The 15,007-nt window shown below is 42.6% G+C and overlaps 1 protein-coding gene across 1 annotated transcript in view; it reads left to right on the forward strand.

Moving 5' to 3' along the window:
- Positions 1-2,986: 2,986 nt before the first annotated feature.
- The window catches only part of LOC147017740 (ciliary neurotrophic factor receptor subunit alpha-like), a 105,298-nt gene continuing 93,277 nt past the window's right edge, over positions 2,987-15,007 (forward strand). Inside the window, exons 1-2 of the mRNA XM_085847625.1 lie at positions 2,987-3,277; positions 11,328-11,439. The gene's annotated coding sequence lies outside the window, so the exon portion shown is untranslated. The remainder of the gene's footprint in view (positions 3,278-11,327; positions 11,440-15,007) is intronic.

Below are 15,007 nucleotides of genomic sequence, written 5' to 3' on the forward strand. Positions count from 1 at the left end.
TTCATTATTTATTGTTACTAATTTGTCATTTCATTATTTATTATTACTAATTTGTCATTTCCTTATTAATTGTTACTAATTGGTCATTTCATTATTTATTGTTACTAATTTGTCATTTCCTTATTTATTATTACTAATTTGTCACGTCCTTATTTATTGTTACTAATTTGTCATTTAATTATTCATTGTTACTAATTTGTCATTTAATTATTCATTGTTACTAATCTGTCAATTCCTTATTTATTATAACTTTTCTGTCATTTCATAATTTATTATTACTAATTTGTCATTTCCTTTTTTATTGTTACTAATTTGCTATTTCTCCCTCCCCCCCCCTCCTCCAAACCCTACACCCTTCCACTCCCAAGAAGCCAACATTCATGACAAAATCAAGTGTGGGGCAAAATCTTGCCCGAGTTATAAAGTCTATGTTAATAGGAAGGATATTTTAATGCCCCCACACCACCCCCTCTCCCTGATGAACTACGTTTTCATATCACAGAACGAGTGATGGAATAAGTTGAAGGGATGTGGGAGTAAAGGAAATAAGCGTGTTAATAGAGTGTGTTGCATTAATGAAAGCGTGCTTATAGAGTGTGCTGTGTTAATCAAAGAATGTTAATAGAGTGTGTTGTGTTAATCAAAGTGTGTTAATAGAGTGTGTTGTGTTAAGGAAAGCTTGCTAATAGAGTGTGCTGTGTTAATCAAAGAATGTTAATAGTGTGCTGTGTTAATCAAAGTGTGTTAATAGAGTGTGCTGTGTTAATCAAAGTGTGTTAATAGAGTGTGCTGTGTTAATCAAAACGTGTTAATAGTGTGCTGTGTTAATCAAAGCGTGTTAATAGAGTGTGCTGTGTTATTCAAAGCATGTTAATAGTGTGCTGTCTTAATCAAAGCGTGTTAATAGAGTGTGCTGTCTTAATCAAAGCGTGTTAATAGAGTGTGCTGTGTTAATAGAGTGTGCTGTGCTAATCAATGGTGTGTTAACCTGGTATAAATATGAATGGTGTGTTAACCTGGTATAAATATGAATGGTGTGTTAACCTGGTATAAATATGAATGGTGTGTTAACCTGGTATAAATATTGTTACGAATTTGGAATTTGATTGCACACAACATACAGGTTCCTTTAGTCAGCTATGTCGATAAGTGCTTGTTCCCGAGAAAGCTCATCTTTCATTGTTTAAATGTTCAGAAATCGATCAGATGCGCTGCGGATCGATTTAATAGTTAGGGAACGAAACAATGGAGACGTCCCTCCCCCTCTTCTGTGAAGAGGAAGAAGAACCCTGCCATCCCGTGATTTATGATGTCAACAACTCCCTCCAACCCGTGGTTGAGCGGGGGATGGATCACGAAGGCATGAGTCACGCCGGGCGTGGGGGAAGGGGTGGAGAAGGATAAGGACGAGATCCTTTGTTCTTGAGTAGTAAGCTTTTTGCTTCGGCACAGAGAAGTCGCTCAGCAGACCTTCGGGTCCTGCTTGGCTTGGGTTAGTGTTGAGGCCTTCAGAAGCTTTTTGCTTCTGCAGAGGAGTGGTTCAGCAGAGCTTCGGGTCCTGCTTGGCTCGGTAGGCTTTTTGGAGAGCTGCTTTGTTTGGAAGAAAGTTCAGCTGGTCGCTCGGCTCGAACTGCGAGTGGTGGCTTCTTCTTCTTGGTTCGTGGAGCTCTTTGTTCTCCATTTTGGTTCCCGTCTTGGTGCGACTCATCGACCTCTTCTTGGAGGTGGTTCCTCGGGGAAGCGATGCATCGACGGGAAGCATCGGCGCCTCATCTCACCAGCACGTGTTGAGAAGCGCGGGAGGATTCGCGGGAGCTCAGGAAGGATCGCGGCTCACGGCGATTGGATCCAGCTCACTCTCGCTGGAGCCCGGGTCCGAACAACTTGAAGACCACACGAGGTGGAGAGGTTCGAGATAGGCTTTGGGTTTCAGCTCACCTGTCCTCCGAGCTGGAGCTCGTTATTAAAGGCCTCTGCCACCATTTCTTGGGTGTGTGTGTGCGTACGTGTGTCCATTGGCCAGTGTCTACTAAGTCGTAAAAACTGTTAAGTCATTGTGTAGAACGGTTGTAGTTCTCCTGTCATGCGTGTTGGCCTTGTATAATTGCATACGCGTTTTGCCTTGTTTAATTGCATACGTGCATGCCTGCTTACGTACTTTATTACAATAAATGTCCTTGTGTGAATGTAAACCTGTTCATTGCGTCCTCTTACCTTAATTGAGCTGCTATCTTGCTCTCGGAATATAGATGGTTTTAAATAGCCGGTAAAGTGATCGGGTCCAACGGGACTGCGTGATAATACCCCGCTCGCTTATCCCAAAAGGAAGCGAGCTGCTTAAGCGGCTCGTTTCCAAGGGGTCCCGTTGAGGTACAATCTCTCGGTAGTCCACCCGCGCGATTAATTAGGTAAATCGACAATTCGGCGATTGACCCTGTAACGCGCGGGTAGAGTGCGGACAAGGTTGTGGTGTGGTTAAAAACACACCCGTGGCTGTTTTTCGGCGTTGATCCGGAAAGCCGCGACTGGATTGTCCGTTCGGTGGGCGAAGCGACCGCTATTGGTGAGACGCGGTCGTTCGCACACCGGCGGGCGGAAATCTACAACACTATCAATGGTGTGTTAACCTGGTATAAATATGAATGGTGTGTTAACCTGGTATAAATATGAATGGTGTGTTAACTTGGTATAAATATCAATGGTGTGTTTACCTGGTATAAATATCAATGGTGTGTGAACCTGGTATAAATATGAATGGTGTGTTAACTTGGTATAAATATCAATGGTGTGTGAACCTGGTATAAATATCAATGGTGTGTGAACCTGGTATAAATATGAATGGTGTGTTAACTTGGTATAAATATCAATGGTGTGTTCTCGTATCCAGCACAGGCTCTATCACATGTTATCCCCATCAAGGTCTTCCTTCCTCTTTTTCCTGACATTCCCTGCCTGTAAGTATTCCTTGCATCATCTTTTGGGAGTGTTTCGTTGCACGAGCTCGCCTGTCGCCGTTGCCAGAATCAACTCCTCGATCACTCCCTGCCCAACATCGGACCGTCCAGTCCACACTGCGCTCTCTCACGTGTTCCGACCCCCTCCCAACCCCCAACCCCTACTTCGTCCGTTCGAAACACCCAGCTGCTGTTTTAACCTTCTCCCCGATATAGCAGCGATACGTCGTGCACTCACTCCTTCGAGTGGTGTAACTAGTAATTGAGAGTGTAAGCACCAACTGTCACGGTCGCCTTGTCTATTAGGAAGGCCAAGCTGCTCGGTAAGCCATTTTGTTGTGACCTGCTGACAGCACTTTGCGTTGGAGGGACATTTTTGTGATGAGTTGTGATTTATGTTGACACAATGTGTATTTCCCATTGAACCACGTGGCGAGTTACTGAAACAGTTAAATAAATAATGACTCATTTCATGGTGTGTCCGATGATCATTTACTGGTGAAGTTATTTTAGGGACACAAATACAGTGTCGGTTTCTGATTTTTCAATGAAAACCTGCACGACCATTGATCTTTTTAACCAAAACATAAAAGATTCTGTCCACCTTCGTCCATCTTTTATGTTTCCGTCCACCTTCGCTTGGTTCACGTTGAAGATCCATCCAACGGTGTATTTTATGAAGAGTAGGTGAGTTATCACCGGCACCCTGAACAAATTCCAATTTTTTATTCTGACTTGGGAAGGCAGTGGCAAACCGCCAGCATGGCTGATCCGTGCGAAGAAACCGCTTCGGAAGATGAGTGTTACATACGGAACAATGAGTAAGAGAGTTGTTATTAATGTTATACTTGGCTCTTTGGAGTGTGGAACATTGACGGAGTGTGGATATTGATGGAGTGTGGAATACTGATGGAGTGTGGAATACTGACGGAGTGTGGAATATTGATGGAGTGTGGAATATTGATGGAGTGTGGAATACTGACGGAGTGTGGAATACTGATGGAGTGTGGAATATTGATGAAGTTTGGAATATTGACGGAGTGTGGAACATTGACGGAGTGTGGATATTGATGGAGTGTGGAATACTGATGGAGTGTGGAATACTGACGGAGTGTGGAATATTGATGGAGTGTGGAATATTGATGGAGTGTGGAATACTGACGGAGTGTGGAATACTGATGGAGTGTGGAATATTGATGAAGTTTGGAATATTGACGGAGTGTGGAACATTGACGGAGTGTGGAATATTGATGGAGTGTGGAATACTGACGGAGTGTGGAATATTGATGAAGTTTGGAATACTGACGGAGTGTGGAATATTGACGGAGTGTGCAATATTGACGGAGTGTGCAATATTGACGGAGTGTGCAATATTGACGGAGTGTGCAATATTGACGGAGTGTGCAATATTGACGGAGTGTGGAATATTGACGGAGTGTGTAATATTGATGGAGTGTGGAATATTGATGGAGTGTGGAATATTGATGGAGTGTGGAGTATTGATGGAGTTTCAAATACTGACGGAGTGTGGAATATTGACGGAGTGTGCAGGGGTTTCCTTATTTTTTTGGAGTAGGAGGCTACCATTAAAAAGTAGCAGGTTACCATCACCGCGAGCGAAGCGAGCACAGCTGTATGGCCGGGGTCCAGGGCCCGCCTAGGGCCCTGGAAGCTGGAGGATCCTAGATGGCTGGAGATGCATTCTAGCATGATTTGACATGAAATAGTTCTCATATTATCATGCTGTTGAGGTGGAAAACTCCACAAAAACAGGTGGTTCGGCCTATCCTGGATGTAGTTGCATTAACATACTGACTGACTGACTGACTGGTTGACTGAAATTCAGCTATACTGTATAGTTAGTTCAAGCAGATTTTAAACAGGGTTCATTAATTTATGGCCATTGTTTAGGGCACACCAAGGTGTCTGGAAGATGGAGATTATCGAAATACTAATGTGTTTTCGTCTCGTGGAATACTGACGGAGTGTGGAATACTGACGGAGTGTGGAACACTGATGGAGTGTGGAATATTGATGGAGTGTGGAATATTGATGAAGTTTGGAATACTGATGGAGTGTGGAATACTGACGGAGTGTGGAATATTGATGGAGTGTGGAATATTGACGGAGTGTGGAATATTGATGAAGTTTGGAACACTGACGGAGTGTGGAATACTGATGGAGTGTGGAAAATTGATAGAGTGTGGAATATTGACGGAGTGTGGAATATTGATGAAGTTTGGAATACTGATGGAGCGTGGAATACTGATGGAGTGTGGAATATTGACGGAGTGTGAAATATTGATGAAGTTTGGAACACTGACGGAGTATGGAATACTGACGGAGTGTGGAATATTGATAGAGTGTGGAATATTGATGGAGTGTGGAATATTGATGAAGTTTGGAATACTGATGGAGCGTGGAATATTGATGGAGTGTGGAATATTGACGGAGTGTGGAATATTGACGGAGTGTGGAATATTGATGAAGTTTGGAACACTGACGGAGTATGGAATACTGATGGAGTGTGGAATATTGATAGAGTATGGAATATTGACGGAGTGTGGAATATTGACAGAGTGTGGAATACTGATGGAGCGTGGAATATTGACGGAGTGTGGAATATTGACGGAGTGTGGAATATTGATGAAGTTTGGAACACTGACGGAGTGTGGAATATTGATGAAGTTTGGAACACTGACGGAGTGTGGAACACTGACGGAGTGTGGAATATTGATAGAGTGTGGAATATTTACGGAGTTTGGAATATTGACAGAGTTTGGAATGTTGACAGTGTGACAGTCACAAACTGGTAAGACCGATAAGGTTTCATGGTAAAGTAAATTAACGGAAAGTGGTGTGAACCAGTGACTGAGTGTATACACTTCATGCACAACAAGCATGTATGGAACTCGAAGCTGCATGAATATCGATATTTGCAAACGTCCACATGCATTGTCTGGACCCAAGAGCTCTTAAATGAGGTGTCATTCAGCATTGTACATGCTGTGGTTATGATATTTACTCCGCTCAGACACAATTGGGCAAATTACATTTATATACGTCCTAGCGGGGTACGCTTACACATTGTAAGCAATGACGAACTGTGCTTCCCCATTGTTTCGGGTCACTCACCTGTATTTGGTTTTTAATTTCTGTTTTCTTTTTCCTTTCATTTATTTACATTTTCATTTACGGACATTTTCTGACAGTTCTGTGAATTTTTTTTTCTCGGGGTATCGGCTTCGATGTCCGTCGGCACGCCAAATTTCAGCCTTCTCGTCACCCGCAAGGTACTGATCTTTAATATCAATCAGTGACTGAGTCAGTGAATGAGTCAATGAGTGGTTAGACTGAGCTTTGTACATTAGATATCGATAAAATGTTCAAAGAGAATTTTGAAAAACGGAGTGATGATGCAGCATGGATTGTTCCATAAGGCAGATAGTTTCATAACCTCAGAGCATAATTAAAGAAATGCTCAATCATGAAAAGTCTTCATCTTGGTGAAATTCCAGATTCTGGGCCATAGCATTGTTTCAGGAGTGTAAGGTGTAGTATAGTGATATATATTTCGATTGTGACCACTTTACATATAACTATAAAGGCTATCAATGGAATATTAATACCTGTACATTAATGCACTGGAAGCTAAGTGAAGTGTGTGGAGAATTGGAGTGATGAGGTGGAATTTGTATCACACGCCTGACTGGTGTATTCTGCATTGAGAGTCGAAGCAGATGAACTTTCCTGCAGAGAATTGCAATCATCCAAATGTGACGTTATGAGAACATGAGCTAAAGTTTTTAATTTGATTTCCTGATTCAGGTCTGAGCAGATTTGGCAAACATTGACTTCTTCCACTTCTGTGTTCAGCATGCAGCTCTTTACAGGATCCTCTAATCTCTGCTGCCTGTCAAAGCTGGAGTGCCCCAAGGCAGTGTCTTGGGCCCAGACTCGTTCGTTAATCGATGATTTTTCTGATTCCCTGGAAAATCCTGCCCAACTCTTTGCTGATAGTTCCACCCTCCGCTGTATCATTTCTCATCCTTCAGACAGGCAAGCAGCAGCCTCTCCCCTCTCTACAGATCTTCATAGAACCAGGAACTGGTCCAACACAGGGAATCTGTATTTCAACCCCGAAAAATGCCACATACTCATCCTGTCTCTCCAGAAGGACCGTCTGGCAAACTCTCCCATCTACTTCCTAAACAAACTTCAAACTTGAAGAGGTTAACTTGTTTAAACTTTTGGGCCTCACCATCAGCCATGGCCTTTCTTGAGCAGACCATATTTCTAAGATGGCCTCCATAGCCAGCCGCCAACTGGTCCTCGCCATTCAAGGTCTTTCCATGGCCAATCTGAACTTTTGACAATTGAAAAGGCTTTCATTCGCAGCTTGATGGAGTACTGCTCTCCCCTTTGAGTTGGTGCCCCTGCCTCACAAGTTGCCTTTGTTGATGGCATGGAAAGCAAGGCCCTCAAAGTCATTGGGATCTCCCATGACGGATTTGAGCATCGATGCCTGTAACTCTCACATCGCAGACAGGTTGGTGGCCTCTCTGTATTCTACCACCTCATCTTTTGATCTTACACCCTACTGATGGGCTCCGTCCCTCCCAAGTTTCTGCAGGGCTCACATGGTCCACCATCAACCATGTTCTGGTCAAACTTCCTAAATCCAGGATCACTGGTCACCTCCACTCAATCGTTCCTCGTTTCTCTCGACTATGGAACCAACTTCAGTCCCATTCTTCCCTCCAGGGCTTCAAGACAGCTGTCACCACTACCTCACTTGAAAAGGTTGGAGTACTGCTCTCCCTTTTGGGAGAGGGGATAGTGAGCCTGGATTTTTGGACAAGGAAAATTTATTTTTCCGCCTGGCCGTGTCACCCCCACCTTCATAGTGGTCCTTTGAAGAGGTTTTTGCCTTGTTTCAGGACTAGGTGAAATGCAATAGCCAATTCTTTGTTTTTTTCATTCTTCTTCTTCTTCTGCCTCTTTTTATTTCTCTTCTATTCTGTTACTTTTAGTCTCAGCTATCCTGAGCCATTCTTGACTGGGACTTCATGTGGAATTTGATCATGAATTCTGCCTCTCTGAAGGGTACCGGAAATAAACATGTCACAGGTCACAGCCACCTGGTAGTTCAGGATCCCAAACCCATTGGTAATGCTATGGGAGGCTGATCTATCAAAGGTGTAAGGTGTTGAAGTGGTTGTACTGCCATGGACAATGGACATGCATGGATGGTGATCTGTTCAGCCACTTCCGGTTGCATTCCTGAGGCCATTAGAGTGGCGTTGTTACAACAATGTGTTAGTTCGAGCTCTTTGGACCCCTATGAAATGTCTTGTCCCGATTTTGGACTTTCTAGTCAGCTGTGACCAATGAATGTGTGGTCTGTTAATCATGACTAATTAAATATGATGATACAATCACAGAAAAATAACATGATACCTGCACGTGTCAACGCACCAACTCATGCGCTATGCTCAAATTTCCTTAGTATCGCTTTCTCCAATATTGGGGGTTTCAATATAATTTTTTGTCTGTTCAGTCATACTGTCATGACAATTCACATGGTCTGCTGGCTGTGTCTGAATGTAGATGGGATAATGACATCTTTTCCGACTCTTTTGTAACCTCTGGTTACATCTTTATCGACTTGATCATCCTCCATCTTATGCTCGTGGTAGTTGTCAAACACTCTTTGCCTGTAGCTCGTGTAGCACTCCTTTGAATGTAGCACTCATGAGTATATGTGTTTTCATCTTGTTCCCCTCCATTCCACAACATATCTGTTTTTGCACTTCATCCTCCATATCGTTCACCTTTATCACCCTCCTGTGCAGTGCTCAATGCCATCTCAGACAGCATAGACCATGCATGCTATTTTATTGCATCCTTCAGCTCGGATCATAGTGTTTGTGAACTTCAATGTTCACCACAAGGGATGGCTGATATATTCTCGTAATATTGACCCTCCTCGAATTGAAATTTATAATTTTTCTGTTTGTCAAAATCTCACCCAAATTATAGCATCTCCTACTCGTATCCCTTTCTCATGATTCTGTTGGAAGGTACTTACTTGATGTCTTCATGGGTTCCAACCCATGGGTTTCATGATGAATGCGTTGCCAAGGTTCTGCCCCCAATTGGTAACTCAGATTGCAAATCTGTTTCTGTGCATCTCTCATATTCTTTACCCACAACTACATTCCATCCTTTTCACCGTACTGTTTTTTCAGTTTGGGAAGGTTGATTCCAGCCGTTGGAGGCTTGGAGGCCAGCCATTTAGTTGTTTTAGATATTTCAAAGGCCTTTTATAAGGTGTGGCATAAGGGACTACGATGCAAGCTTCAGTAGTATGGTGTGTCGGGTGCAATGGTGTCCATAATTTCTGTTTTCATTTCTAATCGAAGGTTGAAGGTGGTCCTTGATGGTCAATCATCCACTATTTGCTCTAAGTTCTGGTGTTCCTGAGGGCTCTGTTCTTGGTCCTACTCTCTTTCTGGTATACATCAATGACTTGTCTGATAAAGTTTCATCTCAGCTCACCATGTATGCTGATGATTCCCCACACAATGGTGTTGTCCCCTAATTCCAGTAACACTTCTCAGAGTGAGGTCACCAAACAATGATTTTGAGAACATGTTGAAGTGGGGTCACAATTGGCCGGAAACCTTAAATGCCAAGAAAACTAACTTGCTGTCCCTCTGTTATTCTAGAGAAAGGTCTTTTCCTCCTGCGCGCATGGGTCCTTTGATCTTGCCGGAAGCATCAGGCTTGTCCCTACTTGGTTTTGATATTTCCCCTAATCTCAGCTGGGAGAAGTACATATCAGGTATTGTAAGGAGTGCTTCTATGTGAGTTGGTTGTCTCCATCGAACCCAGAAATTTCTACCTCCGGATGATATCCTCTATTTGTATAAGACAACTATATACCCCCTTACAGAGTATTGTTGCCACATTTGTGCTAGAGCACCAACTTGTCATCTGTCCTTATGACCAGGCTCCAGAAGCGTGTAGTCAATTTGGTTGGAGTAGAGCTCGGCTCTTCTCGACAAGCACTTTCACATCATAGGTCTTTTGCTACGAATATGAAGTTTGTTTTTCAGATATTTACATGGTAACCTCTCTGCTGTTCTTTCCAGCTTGGTACCTTTTATCAGGGTCTTTGGTTGGAAAACTTGCCTTGCCACCACTTTACACCGATACACTCTGGCCATCCCAAAGTGTAGAACGAAGAGCTGTGCAAGTCCGTGTGTTTTTTCACGTGCTGCATCAATTCGGAATTTACCGGTCACTTGCTTCCCTGCATCTTATGATCCATTTTGTTTCATTGAGGCAGGGTCAAGGATCGACAGAGCTTCCTCTACCTTTTCAGTGAGGAGGATGTGAATTCTCGTCGAAAGTTGAGATATTTTGCCTTAGCTTGAGCAGTTTGCAGCAATGCCGTTTAAAGTGAGATAGAGGATGCAGAGGGAGCATAGACCAGAGATGGACATATCAAAGTACCATCATGGCTTGGAGGGAGGAGACTGACTGGTTTGAGAGTTCAGCCTTGAGGTTTGCAAGATGCTATTTTCTTGCTCTCCCGAGAGTGGACGCACACTTGTTCCAGGCTTTCGGCAATTATCTGAGGTTGCCTTCGGTCAGACTTGTCTCCCAGGAAGAGAAGGCAAGTTGTTTGAAAGCCTCACCGCGTTTTGTTCATTTCATCAATTATGTTTTATGTTCGGCCGAGAACCCTTTGAACCATCTCTTTTCCATACATAAAAGTCCTTTTGTTTACGTAACACACGTGGTAGAAAACCCATCCAGGGAACCTAATTATGTGAAAACAAATGCCTCGTGTTCACTGGAAATGGGAGTGCACGCAATTGATTTAAATTATCGGCGGTGTTGATTAAATTGTATTGGATCGATCAGATTTTCGATAATGAAGAAAAACCTTGCTGAGTCCATGCTAATCTAATTTGATTAATTTTATCAACCATAACCAACATGTCTAAATCAGTGTGTAAGAGATTGGAGAGAATTTAACAATTGAATTCATTTAGTCACTGGATTATTACAAAATATTCTACCAGATCCCCAGTTGTCATGAGTTTTGAATTGTGTAGGCCACAATACACGATGGAGATCTGCATTTGAGTATTTCAAGCCAAAGTTTTCATGAGAGTACTTCCATGTACATCGGGTTAAAAGGTCTGTTGACGATTCTTAGAACATGTCCCTGTTGTGCTTTCATGCAGGTGCTAAGTTCAGATTTGGGGAACTATACCATCTGGCAAATTTAGTGGTGATTCCACAAGTTGTGTAATTGTGTAACTGCATCTGTAATGTTTATGTGTTCGATACCTGCAGCCGATGGTGCCGGCGTTGCGGCCACTGTTTTCTGGGCTGGGCATGCAGTCTCTCTGGGTGGGGACAGACTGAGCTCTCCGAGTAGTGTTTGAAGGCTTCATCTGATACCATGGTGCGGAGTTTGTGTGTTTGTGTATACGAGTTTATATTGCACCACTGTGAATGTTCTTTAGAACTGTGTGAAGGCCGATTCCGAGGTCCAATCTATCTCAATGAACACCGATCATCCCCAATTAGTCTCAATCCCAATCACTTTGTTTGTATTCTGATGGAGAGCAATGATGATATTGGAATCTTTTACTAACATTTGCCTTTCTTCAAATAGATGGGTCTGCATTCGATATATCTGAAGTTATTACAGATTGTATTTGCGAGTTTCAACATGAAGGGGATTCAAGGGGGTAAGATGCGGACAGAGTGGCGATGGAATATGAAATTTGAGGAAAACACCAAGTTGAGACATTTTGCCTGAGTTTGTTTTAGTTTGCAGTAATGCTATTAAGGTGAGAGAGAGGATGCAGAGGGAGCATCGACCAGAGATGGACATATCATGGCAGCATCATGGCAAGATGGTGTCTTCTTGCTTTCCTGAGAGTGGATACACTTGTTCTGGGCTGTGTGGAATGATCTGAGGTTGTCAAAGGTGTTTCCTGGTGTGTTTCAGACTGGGCAGACACTTATTGCGAGCCTTGTGGAATGAAGTACAGTTACCCTTTGTCGGGTTAACTTTCCATATCGAGAAGGCATTGCCGCTTGACCGTAACCACCTCACCACATGATTCAATGTAGCAGGGCCTCGAGGATGGATAGGATAGCCACAGATGGGATGAGATAAATGGGTGCATGAGAGAGAGTAGGATTTTGTGAAAATATTCCCAAACAGAATCAAGATGACATTATGTTGAGAAAGCAGCCAAATCCTTTTGTGAGAGAGCAGATTACAGTTCCTGTCAGCTGGACTAAACAAAGAGCCATATTTTGTCATTGAGGTTGTTCCCTTACACTAACGAGAGACATAGGGACATGGCCAAGAGCATGTTTTTAGTGGAGCCAAGTGGGGTAAAGGAAGAGCAAAAGAGGTTAGATCAAAAGGTAGTCATTACGAAATTATTGAGGGTGAAGGCAAGAGTGTGATATATAATATATATATATATATATATATATATATATATATATATATATATATATATATGTATGTATATATATATATATATATATATATATATATATATATATATATATATATCTTCTTCTTCTTTCGGCTGCTCCCGTTCAGGGTCGCCACAGCGGATCATCCGTATGATCCGCATAGTGATTTGGCACATGTTTTATGCCGGATGCCCTTCCTGACGCAACCCTGGTCGCCTCTTACGACACAGGGATATGGTACACCTATTTTAACTGGGGTATACACCGGTCCAGTACACTGGTACTCATTTCGCCGACCTCGGAAGGATGACAGGCTGAGTCAACCCCCTGGTGTATTAATTCAGTGGCCCAACGGGGCTTGAACTCAGGACCTTTTGGATCCCAAGCTGCTGCCCTAACCACTGCGCCAACACCAGGCTTATATATCTTCTTCTTTCGGCTGCTCCCGTTAGGGGTCGCCACAGCAGATCATCCGTATGATCCGCATAGTGATTTGGCACATGTTTTACGCCGGATGCCCTTCCTGACGCAACCCTGGTCGCCTCTTACGACACAGGGATAACCAGGCATATATATATATATATATATATATATATATATATATATATATATATATATATATATATATATATATATATATATATATATATATATATATATATCTTCTTCTTCTTTCGGCTGCTCCCGTTAGGGGTCGCCACAGCGGATCATACCGTGGAAGCGTAGAGAAGAAGAATATAAGATGGAGTTAGAGCAAGGCATTGGTTCAGCACTTTGTTTAGAACGTGGAAAAGTACCAATTGTACCAAACAATAGACATCTGATTATGTGTATATATATGTATGTATATACACACTGTATATGCTGGTGGTACACACAATGACCTCTCAGCTGTCGAGCCTGGGTTTGAATCCTGACCTGTCTAGAAAATGTTATTCCGGTTTTTCACAGTCAGGGTGATTAATCAATATGTGTGCCATACCTCGGAGAGATCGGAGCTCTTCAAAGTGCTGCCCATTCACAATAATGCATTTGTCAACTCTTTTCTCCATAGAGTAGCACACGTTCCGATATAAATCCGCAGTAATTTGTGTGCAAGTATCAACAATTTTCTGTTTTAAGTTGCTCAATTGTCCGAGGTTTCTGAGCATAAATCGCATTCTTTAGAGTATCCCAGAGGAAAAAATCTGGTGGAGTAAGATCTGGTGATTGTGCAGGGAACTCAATTTGTCCACAGCGACCAATCCACCAATGAGGGAAATGTTCATCTAACCAATTGCACATAACGAGACTGTAAGGGGTTGGTGCCCCATCACGCTGGAACCACATTTCGTCAATATCCAGCCAGTTAGTTACAGGTGTAAGAAATTCGTTGTTCAGCATGGTCATGTACCTCTCACCTCCCTCAGTTTGGTAAAAAAAAAAGAAAAAAGAATGGGCCCACGAGAGCAGCAGCACAAATCGCAACCCAAATGGTGACACCTGGGGTGTTGACATCCTTTTCAATTTGAACGTGCGGATTTTCACTTGCCCAATAAACAATGTTGTGCAGATTGACATGGCCGCCCAACTTAAAAGTTGCTTCATCACTCTAAAATATATTTTCAGGAAAGGTGTCATCCTCTGCACATTTTTGTCTAAAAATTTCACGAAACTTCACTCGCCGATCTGGATCGTCTTCAGTCATAGCATGGAGCAAATGAGGATGATCTGGTTTCAAGTTGAGCTCGTGAAGCATCCTTTGAATGGATGTTCTTGAAATTCCAATTTCTTGTTTAGTTTACCTCGAAGACTTTTTGGGGCTTCGGCTAAAAGCAGCTTCAACAACCTGTTTGTTTGTTTTTTCGGTGCAGATGGACCTTGGTCTTCCAGATCTTACCAAGACTTTAACGAAACCAGTGGTTTCGAGGCACTTGATAAGGTTGCCCACTGTGTCTCGTTTTATTAACTGGTCAAAGTGCTCTTCAAAAATGCGGCACGTCTCACTCTTATTCTCCGTTTTGTAAAATGTCTTCACAATAAAGACACGCTCGCTATTCGTCTGTGTCACCTTGATATTTACGATCCTCCATGGTTCAAATGTTCTACTTTTGGGGATTTTGCAATGAAAATAATTCTTAATTAACAACATCAAACAAAAATCAATTAATAGTCAAAATAATAATAATGAAATTGTAGTGACTATTATTCCGGCAACTGCTCTATTACTTCTGGGGCACCCGATATGTATGTGTATATATATATATATATATATATACACACACACTACCTTCAACTTCACCAGGTGAAGGTAGCATCGATACCTCCCTCTCCATCCCCGACTTACTTTCTTTTTCTTCAATATTTTTTTCTCAATTCACTCCACATTATTCCCTTTCTTCGGCTGACACAATAGTTCAGAGATGGCATGCTTGTTCTTGAGATGGCGAGTCTGGGATTGATTCCCAATTAACATCCGTCATCATGCCGCTCTTCCAGTCAGGCATTGAGATAGGGGATTGAAGCCGGTTATCCCATCGGCCAAAACTTGG

This window comes from Eptatretus burgeri, chromosome 11, assembly GCF_056783735.1.
Source record: "Eptatretus burgeri isolate ZD-2024b chromosome 11, Ebu_testis_v1, whole genome shotgun sequence".
In the NCBI taxonomy this organism is placed as follows: domain Eukaryota; kingdom Metazoa; phylum Chordata; class Myxini; order Myxiniformes; family Myxinidae; genus Eptatretus; species Eptatretus burgeri.